Genomic DNA, 22,987 nt, shown 5'->3' on the forward strand with positions numbered 1-22,987 from the left:
TTGTTACCTGAAAATGTTTTTCTATTTATTATTCTTTGGTTTTTATTTAAGAATGATTTAATTACATTTTTGTCTATTCAAGTCTAAATCTTACATATATTATCATATGTACACGTTGCAGCAATGTGGGTGGGTAGCTGACAGACTATTGTATTAAAATGCTGGCTTTTTAATACAGTCTCTGAGAAACTAAGCTATTTTTAGCCCTCTAAAAATGGCCTAGTGACGCCCATGGCATCTATAACATGGGGCAACATGTAATGAATAGTAGTAAAGATTTTTAAAATAATATATATTTCATAGGAATATTGAAATATAAATTCTTTCCCTATTCATTTGTTGTGTCTCCAAAATGCATAAACATCCCGGTGTCCTCATATGAGGACATCTATGAATTCAATGTCCTGTTTCGTAACAGAAAGTCCTATTTTGATCTGAAACCCCGTAACATTTTCCTGCGATGTTGATTTTTGTTCACATTTTAAAAATTATTCAGATTTGAATGATATAGTTACCAAATATGATCATATTTCCAAGAGTCTCACTAAATTAATTTTAGACATTACTGAAGACCAAGGAGAGGCTGTGGTAATCGTGAAACATCTAAACATTTAGTATCTCTGACAAGCCCTGAATGTGCTATGTACAGGACATCCAGATTTAAAACTGAGGCATATACAGTCTCAGTGAAATTCACTGAAATATATTGTCCTCATATGAGGTCGCAGGGTCTCAGGATGATAAACCACAATGTTATGGCAATATTGAATTATCATACATGTTCTAACGAGGAAAATCGCTTACCTTCTGTCCCACTGCTGAGAAGAAAATAAACAACAGTTACCGTAATAAAGTTACGGGAAAACATGTTTCTTTTTTTATTTCTTTTTTTTTTTTTCTATACAGTAAACGAATCCGTAGCAGACGTTTAAAAGAACTGAGCCAAGCACATACACAGCGAGAGTGAGTGTGTGTGCGTGTGTGCGCGTGAGAGAGAGAGAGAGAGAGAGAGAGAGAGAGAGACCGCGAAAGAAAATACAACCCAGAAAAAAATGCTAAGAATGAAATAGAAACTTCCTGCAGGTTTCCTCTCAGTCAGAGCCGAGCAAACTAGTTAAGTAACACTAAACTAGCTTTAAGGGCCATGTCTAAACAAGCAGAAATAATAATTTTACAGAAGGCATAATTTATTGAAAAAATAGTTTACTGGAAGTTTCAAGTTGTAGAGAACAGATGTTTCCAGTTTACACAGTCCATTTATTCCCTCAGTTAGCAGCGTTTATGCTGCACTGTTGTAGTGCAAATTGTGGCTTGTATGTTGTTAGCAGAACATCCCCATGTGACGCACAAAGCGGTAAAGAATGCTTGTATATAATTCAAAGACAATTCTAAGCCAACCGGTAGCCGACTACGCCACCTAGATTTTAATACTGAGACCCAGGACTCGGTTTATTCTTTTCACCAATTTTAGTTCAATAAAACTTAACTTTCTCACTGAGGGCAAGGCACCAACACAGACACCCAAGAGGTAGATCTCATTACACACACTTTATTTTCATTTTAAAAAAAAAGAAAGTAAAAACAGCATAGAGGAGGAATGGTTAACGAAGAAATTGGCAGTCCGCAAGCAGTCTTTAAGTAATAATGTGTAATGTCTTTCTGGACAGCAGCAACAGTCAGTTTAGTCCCACTGCAACAGGTAATCCAAACGCCTCATCACTAAAAAATAAAACAGAATACTGCCAGTATCCACAGCCTACTTCACACACAAACACACTACTACAATTCTCTTGTGCACACAATAAACCACAATCCACTCCAAAACAGTGTCACAGCACACAAAAAAGGAAAAAGAATTTAAGTGTCTATAGGCTAGGATATTGGCAATACATTTGTTACAGTCTCTATTCACAATATTAAGTGAAATCAACACAGGTCTTCGTCTGTTGGTACAGCCTCTGATAGGTCAAATACTAAAAGGGTACTCACAATATATGACCGGGCAGCTATCTGCTACCCAGTCCCGTTGAAATCCTGCGTTGTACACGTGACACTCTCTGCTGGCGTCCTGCTCACTCGTGCTCCAAACCGCACCTCTATTTAAGCTCGGCGTCTCGTCTGTTGCCGCCACTCTCACTCTCACTGCACTCTCACGCTGATATTCGCTGAGCCATACACTCCGCCGCACGTTACCTCCACAGACGAGCTCTTATCACGCCGACACCTGCGCACTACAGCTCCACCGGCAGTGTTGCCAGATCGAGTTGACGATTTCCAGCGCAAAAGCTCACCAAAACCCGCCCACTTCAACAAAAACCAGCCCAAAAATTTTACTGCCAAAATAATGTGACGGAATTTTATTGCCATGTCAGTCAAGGTTGATAAGGACCGTTTTTATCTCCTTAAAAAAAGATGACAAAATAAAATAAAGATAAATCAGTTTCACAGGATTATGGATCAAAACTAAGGGAGTCAGAAAATATGCTTAAAATGCCCAGAAATATTTTAATAATAATAATAACAATTAACAACAATAATGTGCTTACCGTTGTCTTGTGCTTTATCTTCAGACAGAACTACAGCACGTATTTCATAAAGTACACATTTTAGAACATCATGCAGAACATCATGCACAGTTAAAACTGTTGAAGTCCAGCAGCTGTCAATGCCAAGTATACCAGAGTAGTCTGGACTGTTTAAAAGATGTTCTGATGCAGGACAGCATCGTATAGTCCCCATATTCAGTTTTGATTTTTATTAAATCATTCAACTGTTCTCTTATTTCAGTTACAATTATACTTAGAAATCTTATATTCATCTCTCACTACGTGTAATCCACGTTGTGAGATTTAAGTCACTCTAAAACTTTTTATCGTGTAACTTATATTTAGGCCACTTTGCCATCGCAATCACTTAAATAAAATGAATGAATGAATATATAGCTGCACATTCAAAATCTTGCCCTTTATAGCGCCAAAACCCCGTCACTCACGAGTCATCACTAGGGTTGGGTATCGTTTGGGGTTTTTTCGATACCGGTGCCAAATCGATACTTTTAAAACGGTACCGGTGCCAAAACGGTGTCTGAACCGATACTTTTAAAAACAGCCACAAAGTGGTGGATGACACAAGAATATATTTTTATTGGACAAAAAAGTTCTTTAAATTGAACAATGTATTAAAAGTAAAAAAAAGAAAAAAGAAGTAGTACTACATTATTAAGTCAATGCAAAACGCAACAACAATAAAACCTAAGCCACCTAACCCAACTACAATAATTTAACAGCTTAAAATTTTAGCAGTTCTTTTGCAGAAATATGAATATATGTGATTAGATCTGGGAAAACCCGTCGGATGTCGCGGTGGGACGTTTTCAGGAAATTAGTTTTTCATTAAATTATTATTCTATAACATCTTGTCTATCATCTCTGAAAATATCTCTTCGAAATTCACTTGTTTAGTGCAGAAAAATAGACATTTATTGCAGCAAGCAGAAATGACTGTCTTTCTCCTATGTTAAGAACGCGCTGCGGAGCTGCTTTCCTTTAACACCACAAAAACAGTTAACCTATCAAAATAAACCACCTAACATATTTAGTAAAGGCGTATTAATTCACATTCTCCACCAGTCCTGTGTAAAGTACGGCAAGCAAAGTTATTTATTTATTTATGTATTTATTTATTTATTTATTTTAATATCGTGAGATGGCGGAGCACAACAACGCCGTCTAAAGTACTGCAGCTGCTCACTTAACCGATCTTACTCGTCTCAATCTGCTCAGTTTTGGTGATGTCAGTGCCCTAAATGATGTTACGGGCTATTTCATATCCAGAGATGATGGATCGGATGATGAAGTTACTAAAGAGGAGTCGTCCGATGACAGTCTGTTTTTAATGCACAGTGCGAGAACAGTTGCGCTGCGCTCGCTTTTACTACAAGGTAGGCTGCATTATTTACTAAACATTAAATGGGTGATCAACGGAAAACAAACGTTAGTCTGTTTGTCTAATGATGCAGTAGCGCTCCTAACTTGACAGACAGCTCTCGTTAAACCCGTAAAGTGAAAGTGAAAGCCGTCTCACTTTAAAGCCGTTTTTCTCAAAATCCCATTCCTGAAAATCATCGCTATCAGCCAACCTAAGATAGCCATAACGTAGGTTATGTAAAAAATAAAAGTTTTGGAAAGGGGCCTGAACTCAGCTTTCATATGGTGTCAAAACCTAAAAAAGGTAAAATTTCACCATGTGTTGGGTTTTCCTAGATCGCATCACATATTTGCCGTCTCTGGCAAAATACGACACCTCTCCAGTTGATGTCTGCAAACTGTCAAACACGGTGCATCCCTCTGCTTTCAAGTTTATTCCACATACCATCAAATGTTTCATTAGGTTTGACGCGTTTTCCCCTTCACACGCAACTGCTGTAAAACATTTGCTGCACGTCGCAGTGTCTGAATCATTTCTCGTGAAATATAGCCACACTTCAGAATGTTTACTTTTTGGCATTTTAAGTTAGAGGCATTTAATGTAGCTAGCTAAGCTAACGGCAAACCACCTGCTGCAGTCAGAGCAAGTGTAACGATAGTTGCAGCATTCACGCGCTTCTCGGATGGTCTCATTTCCAGACGATTTGTGCTTTTAATTCGAAATGTGAAAATGGATAGTAACTACAAAGATGTCTTGGATTTCTATCATCAAAGCTTCCCGACGTTCACGTGAGTTTTCTCATTCATTCTGACACCCAATGAATGCAGTATTTAAATTTAACTAGCGATCATGCATGTTGATAAATCAATGCTTCTACATCCGTGTCATAGCACCAGAAGACAAATATTTCAATCGACAGTTCAGGCATTTAAGTGGCACCGAAATGAGGCACCGAAATTCGCGTTCTGATTCGGTCCGGTACATACCGGTCACATCCCACTAAACATTGGACGTCGGATAGACGTGCAGATCATGTCTATATTGGGTCCGTCGGTCAGGGTCACGTCACTACGACGTCCAATGTTTAGTGGGATGGGTTTCGGTACCCAAGCCTAGATCACATCTCACCAACATAAAATATGGTAAATTGATTGACAGCTCTCTGTTAAAGAGACACATTTTTTTTACTGTGATACTTTGAGCTCGAACATATTAAAATAACATGACTAAAGATAAAAGCAAAGAAAAAAAGCAGCTGATTGGGCGGCTTTTAATTGTTTTAAAGCAGCCCAAATTTTGTCTACCCGCCCAATGTGTTATTCTCCGGTCCAAGCCGATCAAAAGAAGCCCAACTGGTGAGTTGAACGTCCCAATGAGCTTCTCGATGGTACGCCCTTAAAGGGCAACAGTCTCTTCGCAGTCATAACCAGCGTATCAAAAGTCTGGTGTGATTAATCTGTTAGACACTTTTCAAAACAAAATACACAAAGCAGCATATAAAAACAAAACACATTCATATAAAATGAATAAACATTTTACATACATCGTTTTTTGGTCTAAATCAAGTCGGCCCGTCTTGGACTTCTTTTAGCCCAAAACTCGACGTTGAAAATTGGTCCTTGTTTGGTCCGTCGGATTTAGTCCTAATTTAGCCCAAAAATCGACGTTGAAAATTGGTCTTTGTTTGGTCCGTCTAATTTTGGTCCAAATTGATTCAACATCCGGGATATTTTCTGGTGTGCGCGCCTCAACCATTTGAAATATTTTTTACAGACGCCATTTTTTTTTCTTCGCGATGCGGAGCGTATGAGGACGGGAAAGAACGAAATAAAGTGTTTAATCTTAGAGAGAGAGTAAAATCTTTGCGTGGCAGGGGCAGCTGCCACTCGACCTGCCACCGCTATGTGTGCCTGCCACTGGACCCGTCAGCGCTGTTTGCGCCTGCCACTCGACCTGCCACCGCTATTTGCGCCTGCCACTCGACCTGCCACCGCTATGCGCGCCTGCCCCTGGACCTGCCACCGCTATGTGCGCCTGCCAATGGACCCGTCAGCGCTATTTGCGCCTGCCACTCGACCTGCCACCGCTATGCGCGCCTGCCCCTGGACCACTGAATGCGCTTGCCTCGCGACCCGTCACCGCTATAGAGCAAACAGGTGGCGCAACGCTTAGGCGCTGTGTGTTCTATTATGGATTAAACATGAGATAATGTGGCAAATAAGTGTAGAATTGCAAGGTCTGTTTGCTTACATTACATACAGGCACGACGCTTCGGTGCTGCGCGAGCCATTATGGATTTAAAGGGAGAAATAAAGCATAAGTTAAGGTGGCAAATATATAAATAAATGTAGAATTGCACTTTCTGTTGGTTTATATGCATCAATCGGAGTGTAAACAGTGAGAAATGTTGAGGCAGGCGCGACGCTTAGTTGTGGCAGGCGCGACGCTCCGGTGCTGCGCGCGCCATTACGGATTTAAAGGGAGAAATAAAGCATAAGTTAAGGTGGCAAATATGTAAATAAATGTAGAATTGCACTTTCTGTTGGTTTATATGCATCAATCGGAGTGTAAACAGTGAGAAATGTTGTGGCAGGCGCGACGCTTCGGTGCTGCGTGCGCCATTACGGATTTAAACGGAGGAATAAAGCATAAAGTAAGGCAGAAAATATGTAAATAAGAGTAGAATTGCACTTTCTGTTTGTTCATATGCGTCAATCGGAGTGTAAACAGTGAGAGTTTTTGAGGCAGGCGCGACGCTAAGTTGTGGCAGGCGCGACGCTTCGGTGCTGCGCGCGCCATTATTGATTTAAAGGGAGAAATAAAGCATAAGTTAAGGTGGCAAATATGTAAATAAATGTAGAATTGCACTTTCTGTTGGTTTATATGCATCAATCGGAGTGTAAACAGTGAGAAATGTTGTGGCAGGCGCGACGCTAAGTTGTGGCAGGCGCGACGTTTCAGTGCTGCGTGCGCCATTACGGATTTAAACGGAGGAATAAAGCATAAAGTAAGGCAGAAAATATGTAAATAAGAGTAGAATTGCACTTTCTGTTTGATCATATGCATCAATCTGAGTGTACAGTGAGAGTTTTTGAGGCAGGCGCGACGCTAAGTTGTGGCAGGCGCGACGCTTCGGTGCTGCGCGCGCCATTATTGATTTAAAGGGAGGAATAAAGCATAAGTTAAGGTGGCAAGGAATAAAACAACGTACGTTATGGCAGGTTTTGTGGCAGCTGCCTCTTACTGTTTACACTTCGGTTGATGCACTTAAGTAAACAGACCGTGCAATTCTATACTTATTTACCTATTTGTTACGTTACTTTAGGTTTTTAAATCAATAATGCGCACACAGCACCTACGAATCGCGCCTGCCTCAACATCTCTGACTGTATACACTCCGATTGATGCATATAAACAAACAAACAGTGCAAGTTTACATTTATTTACATATTTGCTACCTTAACTTATGTTTTATTCCTCCCTTTAAATCCACAATGGCGCGAGCAGCACCGAAGCGTCGCGCGTGCTTCAACATCTCCATTGTATACACTCCGATTGATGCATATCTGGCAGTGGCGGGTGGAGTGGCAGGCGCGTATAGCGGTGGCGGGTGGAGTGGCAGCTGCCTGTGGCGGTGACGGGTCAAGTGGCAGGTTTTTGTGGCAGCTGCCCCTGCCACGCAAAGATTTTACCCTTGCTGTGTAATCTTACGCACAAAACGTGTTTTGTAATATCATATCGTTTTATATCGATATTAATGTGCTGTATGCCGCTAAACTTTTCTCAAAGACATTTTTTTCCACTCACGATGCGGAACAGACGAGAGCGCTGTGCAATTAAGGTTAGCCTTAAACGTTTTCTTTAAGAGATAACGGTATTTCCTTTCACTCGCGATGCGCGGACAGGGCAGTTCGTTTTATCAAGGAAACACCGAAAGTAAGTGTAAATTCTCAATTGCTATGCAGTGCTGACGTAGAAGTCGTTTTTAACATGGAAAGTAAGTGTTTTATCTCATTTAAAATATGTATTTTATAACGTCATATTGATTTATAGCGAAATGTGTATTTATGTATTTAAACTTTTTCTCAGAGCGATATTTTCTTTCACTCACGATGCGAAGCAGACAGGGAAGTTGGTTTTATCAAGGAAAACACAGAAAGTAAGTGTTTTACCTTATTTTGCATTATGTATAATAATACTTAATGACCACATTCATATGTTGTGTGCACCTAAACGTTTCTCACAGTGATGTTTATGTGCTGTGCTCTCCTGAACTTTTTCTCAGAGATTTTCTTTCAATCAAGATGCGGAGCGGATGGGAAAGTTGATTTTTATTAAGGAAAATTGTTTTGCTTCATTTACATTATGTGTAATATTACTTTATGATGATATTAATATGCTGTGTGCACCTAAACATTTCTCATAGATCTGAATTGCTATGCAGTGCTGAGGTGGAGGTCACTTTTAACAGGGAAACACTAGAAGTAAATGTTTTATGTCATTTAAAATATGTATTTTATAACGTCATATTAATTTATAGTGACATTTATGTGCTGTTCTCTCCTGAACTTTTTCTCAGAGAGATATTTTCTTTCGATCACAACGTGGGGCAGAAGGGAAAGTTGGTTTTATCAAGGAAAATGCCAAAAGTAAGTGTTTTACTTCGTTTACATTATGTGTAATATTACTTTATGATGATATTAATATGCTGTGTGCACCTAAACACTTCTCATAGATCTGAATTGCTATGCAGTGCTGACGTGGAGGTCGCTTTTAAAAGGGAAACACTAGAAGTAAGTGTTTTATCTCATTTAAAATATGTATTTAAGTAAGTGTTTTACTTCATTTACATTATGTATTTTATAAGATAATATTACTTTATGATGACATTTATACATTCTGCGTGACATCTGCTTGCTTTAACGGGCGCACGCACTGAACATTCAAGTCTGGAGCGGTAGGAGTTACCATGGAAATGGGGCGGAAACTCAACAAGCAGCAAAACATGTCTCCCACTGTTGTTTTCACAAATTTCAGGTAAGTTTAGTCTCTAATATTACACAAATAGTACATACATGTGTTCCTGACACTTTCTTTTATGTAAATGACACACTTCTGTTGAATATTTACTTTATAGAAATGGTTTATTGTCTTCAGAAAAAGTCTGTTAACATCTGAACCATAATGCTAAGTATAAGAGGTAAATTAGGTTAACTATTGACTTGAGCTCTTGTTTATGAAAGTCTGGGCTTTTAATGTCATCTTAATTAATGTTACTTGCTGTTTTTCTTTTTTTATTAAGGTTTTGTAGCCTTTTGAAAGGAAGTAAGCTAATTTATTTAACCTAGAAGTATGCAATGTACGGTTAATCGGATACAAAATTGACATGGAGCGAGAAAATGGGCTGAAAGTGCTTTAAACACGTTTTGACCTTTCATGGTAAATAAATATTGATTCCTCTTGTCCTGTGACTTTAGCAGTTTCAGAAAAAACTTCTACAACACAGGAAAAGTTCCTGATTTTAAAATTACTGAGGGGAGCTGCTGACAGAGATATAGAAACAGGTGATCTGAGAAACCTTATTAAATAACTTGATATGTATCTTTCATAATACATTTAGCCTATATCACCATGCATCTCTAATTTTCTTTTGCAAAATTATATATATCTATATACTTTTATGTTTGTTTGCTTGTTAGTTATTTTAAAAGGACTTGAAGGTACAAACATAAGTAACACTGTATATGAGCATTAAATAAGTAAACCTAAAAATGTAAATTCTGTTATTAAATTGTATTGTTTTGTATATTCTATATATTATTTATTTTTCTTTTCTGCATTTTACCTTTGCTATGGTTTCTTCTGATAAACCTGACATCGTATAATAAATATTGTTGGCCCTGCGACAGATTGTTTATGTTCCTTCCTAGAATCTTCCATGCTAATGGCCGTGCACCAGAGTTAAAGCGTATCTCCTGTCGAAGAACATCTCTAGACATTATGAACCATATGACTAGTAAGTAATATCTTAAACATACACTACCATTCGAAAGTTTATGGGTCAGATTTGTCATGTATTTGAAATCTTTTATGGCAACAACTGCTGCATTTATTTGATTAAAATACAGTAAAACAGTAATATTGTGAAATTACCATTTTTAAATAACTATTTTCTATTTCAGTGTGTTTTAAAAAGTGATCTAACCTGATTTTGCAGCATCATTATGCTTACACTGTGTCTACACTGGACGTGAGCGACGCGACAAAATACAGTAGAACCCATTATAATCATTGATGCTGTCTATACTGGATGCGGCGAGGGGCAACACGACAAATCCACTACAGTAAACTACTACCGCATTCTAATGATGATGTGCTCACACACAGTTCAAACGATTTGCAATGGTCACTTTGTCGTGTCCAGTGTAGACACGGTGTTATCTTCAGTGTCACATGATCCTTCAGAAATTATGCTGAAATTCAGCTTTGCGAAAACAGAAATAAATTACATTTTACAACGTATTCGCTTAGAAAACAGTTATTTTAAATTGTAATAATAAACATTACTGTTTTTATTTATGATCAAATAAATGCAGTTTTCTTGGTGAACATAAGAGACTTATTTCAAAAACATAAAGAAAACTGACCACAAATGTTAATAACATAAGGGATTTAAATATTAGTCCATTTATTCTAATAAAGTGCAAGAAGCTCTTAAAAATATTAACGTAAACAGATTTTTTTTTCTTTGGTGATTTGTATTGTATACCAAGAATGCAATGCACAGTGATGTAGATTGTCTGTCTATGCTGGATGCAAACCAAAGTGACCGTTGAAAATCATTTGAACTTTGTGTCAGTACATGATAAATAGAATGCGGCATCAGTTTGCTGTCGGGGATTTGTAGTGTTGCGCTGTGCCTCATCCAGTGTAGGCAGCATCGCTGATTATAATAGGTTCTGTCGTATTGTGTCGTATTTTGTATGCATTTTGCTCACAGTGTTAAAACTGGTATGACGCCAATGATGCTCCAACCTAGTCCAGTGCGCCTATTCAAACTAATCAATGTCTTCAGTTTTAATAACCTTAAAGTTACCTAAACTATGGGTGTGTATCTCTCAGGTCCCTTGATCATTAGTCAGTGGTTAAAGGAGAAGTCCACTTCCAGAACAACAATTTACAAATAATGTACTCACACCCTTGTCATCCAAGATGTTCATTTCTTTCTTCAGTCGTAAAGAAATTATGTTTTTTGAGGAAAACATTTCAGCATTTTTCTCCATATAATGGATTGATATGGTGCCCCGATTTTGAACTTCCAAAATGCAGTTTAAATGCGGCTTCAAACAATCCCAAATGCGGTTGTAAACCCAGCCGAGAAAGAAGGGTCTTATCTAGCGAAACAATTGGTTATTTTAATAAAAAGAGTACAATTTATATACTTTTTAATGTGAAACGCTCGTCTTGTCTTAGTCTGCCTGAACTGTTTTTTTTCCGGTTCATGTTAGTTAGGGTATATTCAAAAACTCCCATTTCATGTTGTCCCTCGACTTCAAAATCGTCCTATATCACTGTTTTACCTTTTTTGTTTGTTTGATCTTTGCATGTTCACTTTGCAAAGACTGTGTCAGTACTTCTGCAGTGATGTAGGATGATTTTGAAATTATTTTTCAAGTTGAGGGAGAAAATACGATTGGAGTTTTTCGACATACCCTAACTGTCTTGAACCAGAATACACAGAGTTCAGGGAGAGAAAGACAAGACAAGTGTTTGAGATCAAAAAGTATTTTAAATTGTATTCTTTTAATGAAAATAGCCGATTGGTTCACTAGATAAGACCTTTCTTCCTTGCCTGGAATCATTTACAACTGCATTTGTGATCGTTTGAAGCCGCATTTAAACTGCGTTATGGAAGTTCAAAATCTGGGCACAATATCAGTCCATTATATGGAGAAAAATGCTGAAATGTTTTCCTCAAAAAATATAACGACTGAAGAAAGAAAGACATGAACATCTTGGATGACAAGGGGGTGAGTACATTATCTGTGAATCTTTGTTTTGGAAGTGGACTTCTCCTTTAAGGGATGTCTTAATCACAAAATTTTTACTGTGCACTGAAATGTGTGCTCCCTAAATAGCTGTGAAAATCAGGAAGCATTGATGCTCACTACGTACCCTTATAGGAAGTTTTGAAGCTCAAAACTGAAGAGATAATTCACTACAAAATGACATGTGACCGAATTTAAAACACAAACCAATATCATATTTCAGCATAAACATACATCACTAGACAGGTAATGTCTAATCTAGCAAACATTACAGTTTTTTCATGGCTGAAATCTTGCACATTCATGTAACAAAGTATTTATCATAATGTACTGTAAATAGCATTAAAAGAAATATTCATTTTAATGCTGTGTGTAAATATCAGTAGTGATGCTGTACAATGAGGATGGAAATAGTCACCACTGTGTAGTGAGCCACTGTCCTTATCAATGTCTGAATTTGTGAACAATATATCAGTTCACAACCTAGCAAACTATTAAGGTGATTGAGACGCACCCTCTGTATGGCAGTGGACATTGAGGGCCAGAGTTGAGAAGAACCCCTGACACACTAATTAGTTAATAATCACTCATGAAGAATGAGTACACATGAACAGAAATATGCAATATTTGTCTCATATTCAGTGATGTTATTTTCTATTCCCTTTTGTTTGTGTGTCAGTCACAGCTAAATAAAACCAAAGTCCATTCAACCACAGGTCACTGCATCTTTTGCTGTGTAAGTACTTTTTTTTTTTTAACTTTTTTTAATGTCAAACACGTTCTCAGTATTTATATATGTTTTGGTTTTTATAACCATTTTAGGGATCACTGTTTCAGTACGGTTCTTATGTACTGTCCATTTAACATTTCAAGCAGCTGAATTTTTTTTTAGTACTTGCATAGTCGTTTAATATTACCACATTTGTGATGCATATATAGGAAGTGACATAAAACGGTTGAAAATTCTAGAAAATTGTTCTCGTGCTGTAAGTCAGTTCCCACTCTTTTGTTTATTTATTTATTTTTTTTTGTTTGTTTTCAACATTAACATTTTGGTTCTTGTTCTCTCTCTCATTTTAGATGCTGGAGAAAAAGCAGCCAGGCTAAAGCATTTGAAGTGGAAACTTTTGTTGTGGCTCAAAAATCCAGGATTGGGATGGTGGAAGGAGCAGAAGATCAGATATCAGGCAGAGATACTGATTCCCCTGAGGGAACCGTTTAACTAATGTGTTAGTTGAACCAAAAATTTTCAGCACTCACTGTCTATTTCACAGTTTATAAAACTACCATTTTCGAGCCTCAGAAAGGTAGTACAGACAGCATTAAAGTAATCCATGCGACTCCAGTTGTTCAACCTTAATTTTATGAAGTGATGTGAATGGTTTATATGCACAGAAAACATTGCATTTTTATTCACACATAACAAAAAAATCTTATGGTGCTTTTTGTGAAAATGCGTTGGAGATACCTAATGTATGAATAAAGACGTAATTTTGTTGATGTTGCTATTGTTTGCATACACAAGGCATCAGTTAAAAATATCTTTATTTGCACAAATGTTTCTTATTGGTTTGGAGTGACATGAAGTAATTAATGGCAAAATTAGCATTTTTTGGGTGAAATATGTTCTAATGTGGTTGGAATTGGTCATTGCTCCAAAGATACAAAGATAATTGTTTTGAAAAATCAGTTTCAAATAAATACTGCTCCTTTGAAAGTTCTATTTGAAGAATACTGAAAATATGTTTTCCACAAAAAATATTGGGCAGCACACCTGTTTTCCACATTGATGATAATGTTTCTTGAGCAGCAAATCATATTAAAAATGTTTTCTGAAGGGTCATTTGACACTGAATACTGGAGTAATTATAATGAAAATGTAGTTCACATGAATAAATTACCTTTCACAATGTATTCATATAGAAAACATATAGTTATATTTTATAATTGTATCGTTTTTACAGTATGTTTAATCAAATGCAGGCTTAATTTGTGATCAGGAAAGTGCTTTTTACTTGAAAGATGTATTTAATGTGTCAATAAATGTTTTAGTACTCTTTTGTGAATTGTCTTATTTTGAATATGAGATAAATATAATCATGAATTTACGGTTACGGTTTCACTTTTCAACCAAATTTTCAGGTTGTTTAGATGTCTGGCATTGTTGTGTTTTTGACGAGTTTTTGCTGGGTGGATTAACACTGACAAAAATGTAAAAACTTTGGACAAAGTCCATCGGATTTCGTAATCACCCTTGTAAAAACACTGATTCAGCTTCAAAACCTGTAGTTGCACTTCTGTATTCTACTCTTATTGTACGATATAGGCTACTCAATGTTTTCGAAATATTTAAATTATATAGTACAGTCCAGTTTTTTTTGGACCACTTTACTAAGTCTCCAATTTGCTTATTGGCCTTTGACCGTCATTGTCCCCTAATCATGCTTACGTCTTCTACTTGTCTTCACCACCCTGTCTCCCCTCTACCAATAAGATGGTGTGTTGTGGGGATTCTGGCGCAATAGATGCTGTCACCTTATCCAGGTGGATGCTGCATGGTGGTTGAGGAAATTGTAATTTAAAGAGCGCTTTGAGTCTGGAGAAAAGTCATATATAAATGTAATTAATTGTTATTATATAATTAATATTATTATTATTGTTGTTGTTGTAATATCATTCTTGCCACACACGAAGTGCACACACATTTATTTATTTAAAATAGGATGTCATATAAAAGAGACAAAACTTAACTTACAGGTTAGAGATATATGTTTCCACATTTGAATTTATTGTTGTGATTTACACTGATCAGCTACAAATAAAACCATTCACAGGTGAAGTAAATAAAATGTATTTTATTGTTACAATGACCCCTGTCATTGTTAAATACACTGAATTTATTAATTTTTTTTTGTGCTGAAAGCAGCAAGTCTTGTGAGGTGTTCCTGGTATGCAGTGGTTAGTACATACCAAAAGTGATGCATGGAAGGACAACCAGTGGTCGGCTGGGGTTTGAGTGGGTTTTTGGGCCTCTGAAGTATCAAAAGCTGAAATGTCTTGACATTTGTGTTTTTCCGGTTGCTTATAGAAATGACTATGGCGTATTTGCATTGTATTCATCTGTGCTACATTAATATGTAAAATGTGACCATGGACCACAAAATCAGTCATAAGGGTCAATTTTTTGAAAATTTTGAATGTAAGGGTGTAAAAAAATCTAAATATTAAGAAATTCACAATTAAAGTTTTCTAAATGAATATATTACTAATCATAAATTAAGTTTTGATATATTTACGGTAGGATATTTATAAAAGTATCTTTATGGAAAATGATCTGTACTTACATCCTAATGATAATGATTTATTGGCATAAAAGAAAAAAGTCGATAATTTTGACCCATACAGTGACTATTGCTACAAATTTACCCGTGCTATTTAAGACAGGGTCACAAATATGTACATTGTTACGTATTGTATGTATTTTTGAGAAAAAAAATTAAACCACACTTTGAGTGTTGGATTTTGGCAACCATTTTTTGTCACAAAATAATGTAAGAATCATCCTACTCACACATGCACATAAAACAACAGGGGCATTTTTTATTTTTTTGTTCATTAGGGCGACAGGCCCGAGAGCCCAAGCCCGCTGCGACCGACGAGCCATCGCCACAAGAAGCGACAGAGCTGAGGATCTGAGGCTGAGGCTGAGGCTGCTTGTTACGTCAGACCAGGGGCGAGAGTGGATAACAACGCCTGCCACGAGGGAGCAAGTCGCAGAGAGGAGCTCCAGGCACTGCATCATGGCTGAGGGTGAGCTAAATATGGATCTGGAGGGAAAGGCTCCCGTTCCTAAGTTTAGCCCAGAGAGGGCTCCTGTACCCAAGTTAAGCCCAGAGAGGGCTCCTGTTTCCAAATCTAACCCAAAGACAGGCTTTGTTTCTAAGGGCATCCCACAGAGCCCAGAGGCTCCCACCTGCTCCTGCCTCCTCCTCCGCTGTCATCTGGCAGCCCCTCTGCTCACCCTCAGCCTTCCAACTGTTCAGGCTTCTGTTAAGTATTTACCTCATGAAGACAACTTGGTGAGGAGATTTGCACACTTGGATGATAGCTTAGGATGCATGGGGTCCAATCCCACAAAGAGCCTCTGATATATCTCAAATGTATAGACCAGTTTTGAGGGATACTTGAGGTCGAGGGCATAGGTAAGTCCAAACAGGAGGCAGCATGTTTTCGACAGGTTTCAACAAGTAGCTTTAAGACCAATGCATACGTGGTGGACACTGATGAGGTCTTCCTGTCTCTCCCCCATGTACTCAGTCAGGCATCTCAGGACCACTTCTCTCCTTTTCTCCACAGAGGCAGATGGATCCTGTCAAAAAGTAAAATCTGATCAAAATTCACAGCCTGATGACAGATTGCTGTTAAAGGTTCTTCTATACATATACCACTGTACTACAAGATCTCACACTATCACCGGCATCTCAAAAAAAACAAAACAAAAACAAAAAAAAAACACATGTGCATGTTGTTTGCTCAAAAAAGTCAAGGGGGACAGTTCACAAAATTGAGATTTAACTGTCCAAGTAGGCTGTGTTCATCAATATGAATCAAGCTTCTATTAGTACATTGTCTATTTCTCACCTCAAATGCTTTCTTAGACATGTTTTAGTGGAACTTTTATGTGTAAAGAGGCTGCTTAGGAGCAGGAAAATGGTGACGAGCGAATTGCATCACTTGCACTTACATACATATGCAGCCAGCATGTCTATTAACAAAAAAAAAAAAACAGTCCAGGAGTAGTGTAGAGGAAGTGTAACTTCACTGAAAGTTTGGGCATACATTTTCACACTAGATCATAAAAATAGCAAAGTCATGTTAACTCAGTGTCACTAACTTTGGGGCTAACTATCCCCTTAATAGTTAAATACCACCTACCAGAAAATACCAGAGATTATAATTTTTAGTTTTTGGGTAAATTAAATGCCACCCACCAGAAAATACCAGAGATTATAATTTTTAGTTTTTGGGTAAATTAAATGCCACCCACCAGAAAATACCAGAGATTAGCATTTTTAGTTTTCAGGTAAATTACGTGAGTTTTAGTTTTCAGGTAAATTAAATGCCACCTACCAGAAAATACCAGAGATTAGAATTTTTAGTTTTCAGGTAAATTAAATGCCACCCACCAGAAAATACCAGAGATTAGAATTTTTAGTTTTTGGGTAAATTAAATGCCACCTACCAGAAAATACCAGAGATTAGAATTTTTAGTTTTCAGGTAAATTACGTGAAATCATCCTGCCCACACATGCACATAAAACAACAGGGGCATTTTTTTTTTTTCATTAGGGCGACAGGGAGATGCACCACCAAAATGTGAAAGTAAGTTCTTCTGTTTTTTTCCCCTTTATTTTACGATTCCTGGACGAAATCACTTGCCTGTGATTAAAGATAGTGAAAGCTGATGTTGGGGAATATAGCCAAATTCATGAAAAATTATTAGCTCTCCAACAGCTTTAACTAAGTCTTGACTACTGGAAGCTTAAAAAAAAAAAAAAAAAAAAAAAAAAAAAAAAAGAAAAGAAAAACAAAATAATTGGTAAATCTGATAAAAGCAGACAAATGTATCTAAATTGATTATTTTTCTAAATTTCTAACTAATGTTTTCAACTATTAATCCTTTTGAAACTTTTAAAGCATGCAGGGTTAACCTCACAGTAGCACTCAACACTGATTACTGTCAGATTTACCTTCATCACTTGAATTAAGATTATAATAATTTAATTTTAAAGCACAGCCACCACAAAATCAGACTTAATCTTAAAAAAATAAAGCATACATAAACCTAGATAAATAAATCAGTTATTGAATAAGCATGTGTCCTATTTTGTGTCATAAACTTCTGAAACATTTTGTCTCATATTTTAGAGCAGTCAATGCAATTTGGGATAGAAATGAATCAAATCTGTGTGAAAATATTAAGATGTAACCCCTTTGAGTAACTAATTTAACTATACATTGTTTCTCAGCAACTGTAACCAATTAGTTACAATTATTTTGTAATTAAATTATGTTTAATTATATTTATGTATAAAAATTCCATTACATGTAACTAGTTACTAGTTAAGTTTGAGCAAGGCAACACTATTTGCAGCAAACACTTGCAATACAAAATGCCATTCATAAGCTGAAATATGTACTTTCTCTCTCTCTCACACACAGAGCTTGACAAGGAAAGGAAAGGAATTTGCTCAGAACAAGCTCAGGGCAAGTGCTGCAATACTGTTTGTGTAGGCCTGCAGTATGTACTTTGAGCACTGCTGTTTATTGGCTCATTTGGGGCCAATTTTTTTTTTTCTTTTTGATACTGTTACGGAATGCGCAGAGATGAAGTGTGAAGCGGGCGGATCCAATTGCATACTTTTATTTAAAGGATGAGACAAAGACATGGTCAAGGCAGGCAGGGTCAATCAGTGGCATACAGGTATTTAGACAGCAAGACAACGAGTAACCCGTGACACAGGCGAGGGTCAATCGACGGCGAACGTTATCCGAAGGGCGAGACAATAGAATAATCCAGACAGGCGAGAGTTCCGATAGGCAGGCAGTGAGACAGACAAGACGATAAAACAATGCGAAGGTTCAAGGCTCGGATGTCTAATGGGCTAGACTAGACAAGATAAGAAAACACGACTGACTTAGGGCTCTGTACAGTTGCTAACACACAAGAACAAGTGTTAAACGCAATACACTACTCGGCAGTGACTGACAGGAAGACCGGGGTTTAAATAGTGTCTCTGACTGGTACAGGTGAAGGCCACAGTGGCTGATGGGGAACGTAGTCCGGGGTGTGGTGTAACAGTTAGTGAGATGTAAAATGTCACAGCGACTTCTGGTGGCAGACAGACTGATGTTCAGGTGTGGGTTCGTGACAGATACATTTGTATTTTTGAAATATAAAGGATATTTTATTTTATTTTTTTTATGAATTTGGCTTTAATCAAACTTATCAGTTGTTATAGTTTCTATTTTGTGCTGGTCAATTATGAACAATAGATAAAATGTAACTTTCAGCAAAAACTGGAGAGAATTGCGTGGGGCAGAGGGGCTCCTCTCCTATATAGATTATATCCTATACAGATATAATCTCACTCTAAACTTTTTCTAAAACTTGAGAGCCCTGTTAACAACACGGTCTCAACCGCCGTTGTCTGCCAATTGTTGCCTAAAGACCACACTGCTTCTACACTGTCCAGCCAACTTAGCTTGCCATGTATGCTGGATAGCTAGCTATACAGTACAATTTGCAAACCTAACCTCAGCTCCCTAGTGGAGTAAGCGATTTCGCATGACTTTACATCACCAATCATTCGGCTAAATTTGCTCCACTTGACGGATATATTTTAAGTAAAGAGGAAGTATATACTTTTTAGTAAAAAACAAATAAAATAAACTAGATTACAACTATTTAAAGTATATAAAACTTACTTTGTGTGTGTAGCACATTTTACAGTCTGTATGGGCTTAATAAAGCAAACCAGTATTTTACCAGTAAAGTTTTGATGGATGATGATTGTAATGGAGGTAAAGATGATTACAGTGACACAGAGGAGTCATACATTATTAGACATGGATGAGGCTGTCATTATTAGTGTACAAATACACAAACCATGTATGCACTCTCCATAGCTCTTTGCATGAGGACATTTCAGTATGGTCGCATGTTTGGCAAGTGTTTTTAATGGTCAGTGATGTTTATATACATATGGGCATCAGTACTCACTCTGACAGAGGAACTGTTCACTGGTCATGTTGAGCTGCATTCAGATCACCTCATTCGACAAATTCAGAATATTTTTATTTGCTTTTTAATTTGCGTTTTGCTCTGTTTAATAATTCTGAATGGATCCACATGTATTTATATACAGTCAAGTTAAGGAGACTGATATAGTGGTGTTTTGGCATCTCTGTGTGGTCCTGTTTGATGTTGCAGCTTGACTTGTAGTTATAGAAAATATCTAAACAAATGTGACATTTATTTTTTCCTCAGTTGTTGTTGTTGCACTGAATTATGTTTTAATTTATCTTAAAAATGTTTTCATTTATCTTGAAAAATTCTTGCAGGAAATTGGAGAATCATCCTCAGACTTGAACTTGGTGAAACAATTTTCTTTATTTAAAATGCTTCAAGTCTTAACATTTTTTCCTTTTGTTATAATGGAATAAATCACACTGCATGGGAAGTATGTTAAAGGGGTCATCGGATGCCCATTTTCCACAAGTTGATATGAGTCTTAATGAAAAGTCTCTAATATATTTTGATTAAAAATTCTCAATGGTTTTGTAAAACAACACCCTTTTTACCTTGTCAAAATGAGCTCTGCAAAAATCATCTCATTCTAAGGGGTTGTTCCTTTAAATGCAAATGAGCTCTGCTCGCCCCGCCTCTCTCTTCTGGCTGTGGAATGACAACCTTGTTTACTTTAGCCAACATTTAGCCGCATTTAGCTGCTAAACTTCCTAACTACCACATAAGGAAAGGGGATCACAAAGATTCATAAAAACGCTTATACACACTTCTGCTGTAAGTGAAGCTGGATCACGAATGATTCGTGCGAACATAGACGGATATATGTAGATCAGGAGGTGCATTCCCTTCACAAACAAATGTAATCCACTGCATCTTCAGCGGCTCAGATGTCAGGAGTAAATGACGACCACTATGTTCATTATTACATCCAGCAACACAACACCTCAATCGCTCAATCGGAGATATTCTTGTCTAACTTACATCCCTGCTCTGGCATCAAAACATGGAAAGTTACTGGACTGTGACAGCTGATCTAAGGTAAGAGCTCATGTCAATCAACTATTGTGGGAGCGGCCTCTGTCGGTGTGACTGCATACCGACAGGCATCTGAGAACGGCTCGATTTGAAAAAGGGAATATTATTTTTACTGATGAATTAAAAACCACTGCATGGATTTTTGTCATTATAGGGTAGATTTGAACATACACTGCCAACACACATTAATGTTCAAACAACATGAAAAAGTGAAGTTTGCATCCGATGACCCCTTTAAAATTGTTGGACATGGCGCCTTAACCATAAAATTTTCCACCAGCTGCCACTGTAAAGCAATATATTAAAGTAACTTTCGTGAGACACTTTTTGGAGGAAGTGTCAACACATATAACATAAATATAGAGGTCATCCACACCTGAGAGAAACAAAGACTCTAATGGGCCTATCAAAGTGAATGTGCCTGTGAGGCACATAAGAAACATGAAAATGAAAGAATGGGTTTCATTGTTTGTGTGCAGTTTATTTACAGTGAAGTGCACAATACAATGAAGGTTATCTGAGTACACTGATTTGAATACAGAGATTTGAATAGTCTTGTGTCTTTATTCCATTCTTAGAAACAGTTCCTGTTCAACTGCAGACACAGAGTTTGCCGCTTCTTTCACTGAAAAAAAAAAAAAACTTCCCATAGACAAAGATGGACATCAACTTCACCATGTTCATGTAGAATATCAGTTCAACGTGGTACAGTTACAGCTATAGCTTTTAGAGAAAAGCAGTGTGAAGACATGGGACAGTTTGAGTCAGCGAGACTCATCTGTGGTCCAAGTTCCTGTGTAGCCAGGTATCTGGTCACTGCATAAAAAGCAAATAGCTGTGAGCAGGTTGATATTAGGAGTGACTGTATGGTTAATATTTACTTAGAGCATGATCTAATGTGTCCTTCTAGAGAGTCCGTCATTCACATGTGAATATCCGACCAAAGTTGACTTAAGGGGTTTAACTGGAAGCCAAAAACTTCATAAAGGTCAATCCTTTATTTGTTAAAGTACAACAAATATGCTTGCTAAGAAAACACACATACTGATGAACTTTATACTTTGAATGGATAAAATTGGCCATTTGGCTAAAATGCTGTGAACGGAAATAAAAGAAGAAGTGAGAATTGTATTCTGTTGTCACCTTTGGTATGTTGATGTGCTGCTAGTGTCTACAGTCTTTTACAAGAAACTTTTTTTTTTTGTAACTGTGGTTTTGTTTCTTACACTTGTGATTTTGTTTGTGACAATTACACATTTTCTCATATTTGTGATATTATTATCGGACATTGTCACAAATTGTTATAGTATTTAATACAAATTTGCGTTTATATCTTACTGTGGTTTATAGGAACAAGTTTGTCTTTTATTCTAAATGGTTTTGAAATGGGTAGCTTACTTAACACATTATCTCATAGATAATGGTTATAAAACCTCCCACAAATTTCAGTAAATGAGTCAATAAATACATATGCACTGCACAGATAAAAGCTAAAACCCTGAAACCCGTGGAACAAGTAATTTTATTAGCATACATATACATTTAGGGTATTTTCAGATGTTTTACACAGAACAACTTTCAAAAGATTTTAGTTTCACATCTGAGACTGCCTTTAAGTAGAAGGAAAATGTGCAAAGCGTGGGTCTAACTGAACACGGTGGAAAATTCTGGGGCTGTGGTGGTTCTGGCAGGCCAGAATCCTGCCATCAAGCCTCTGAGGTCTGAGGGAATGAGCTAAATGACATAGGAGACACGTTAAAACGTAACTCTTCTAGTCACATGCTTATTGTTGCGTGATGCTGAGTTCTGACAGGAATCATAAAAAAAGTCTAATGTTTTTTATCCTCAACCTGCAGGCAAGAATTGAGGCCTTGGGTCTTATAATTATTATTCAAAAAGAGCAATTTATGTTATTTTGACATGATGTGCATGTGTATGTGATTTTTTTTTTTTTTTTCGCTCTTGCTGAATGAACAGCAAAGAATATTTGTGCAGAAAGGTGTAAAAACTGCATAGGTATGCAAAAAACAAAACCACATAACAAAACTCTCCTGTCCAAAAACCCATGAAGCTCACTACATGTGCAAAAGCACACAGAGCAGGATGAGTGCATGCTGCGTAGGTAAAGGAAATGGAAACCACAAGTAAAAGAATGAACATGATTGAA

General features: G+C 37.1%; 2 long non-coding RNA genes across 2 annotated transcripts; one reads left to right on the top strand and one right to left on the bottom strand.

Annotated features, from left to right (window-relative positions):
• Positions 1-1,529: 1,529 nt before the first annotated feature.
• LOC127160377 (uncharacterized) lies at positions 1,530-2,271 on the bottom strand. The gene is made up of 2 exons (XR_007826729.1): positions 1,990-2,271; positions 1,530-1,872 (listed from the first exon to the last, which is right to left on the bottom strand). It is a non-coding gene; the product is annotated as an uncharacterized LOC127160377 (long non-coding RNA).
• A 6,019-nt stretch (positions 2,272-8,290) lies between these two features.
• Positions 8,291-13,264, top strand: LOC127160378 (uncharacterized). Its single transcript, XR_007826730.1, has 7 exons — positions 8,291-8,384; positions 8,694-8,720; positions 8,876-8,964; positions 9,405-9,491; positions 9,858-9,943; positions 12,655-12,711; positions 13,056-13,264. It is a non-coding gene; the product is annotated as an uncharacterized LOC127160378 (long non-coding RNA).
• Positions 13,265-22,987: the final 9,723 nt, after the last annotated feature.

This window comes from Labeo rohita, unplaced genomic scaffold (assembly GCF_022985175.1).
Source record: "Labeo rohita strain BAU-BD-2019 unplaced genomic scaffold, IGBB_LRoh.1.0 scaffold_340, whole genome shotgun sequence".
Lineage (NCBI taxonomy): Eukaryota > Metazoa > Chordata > Actinopteri > Cypriniformes > Cyprinidae > Labeo > Labeo rohita.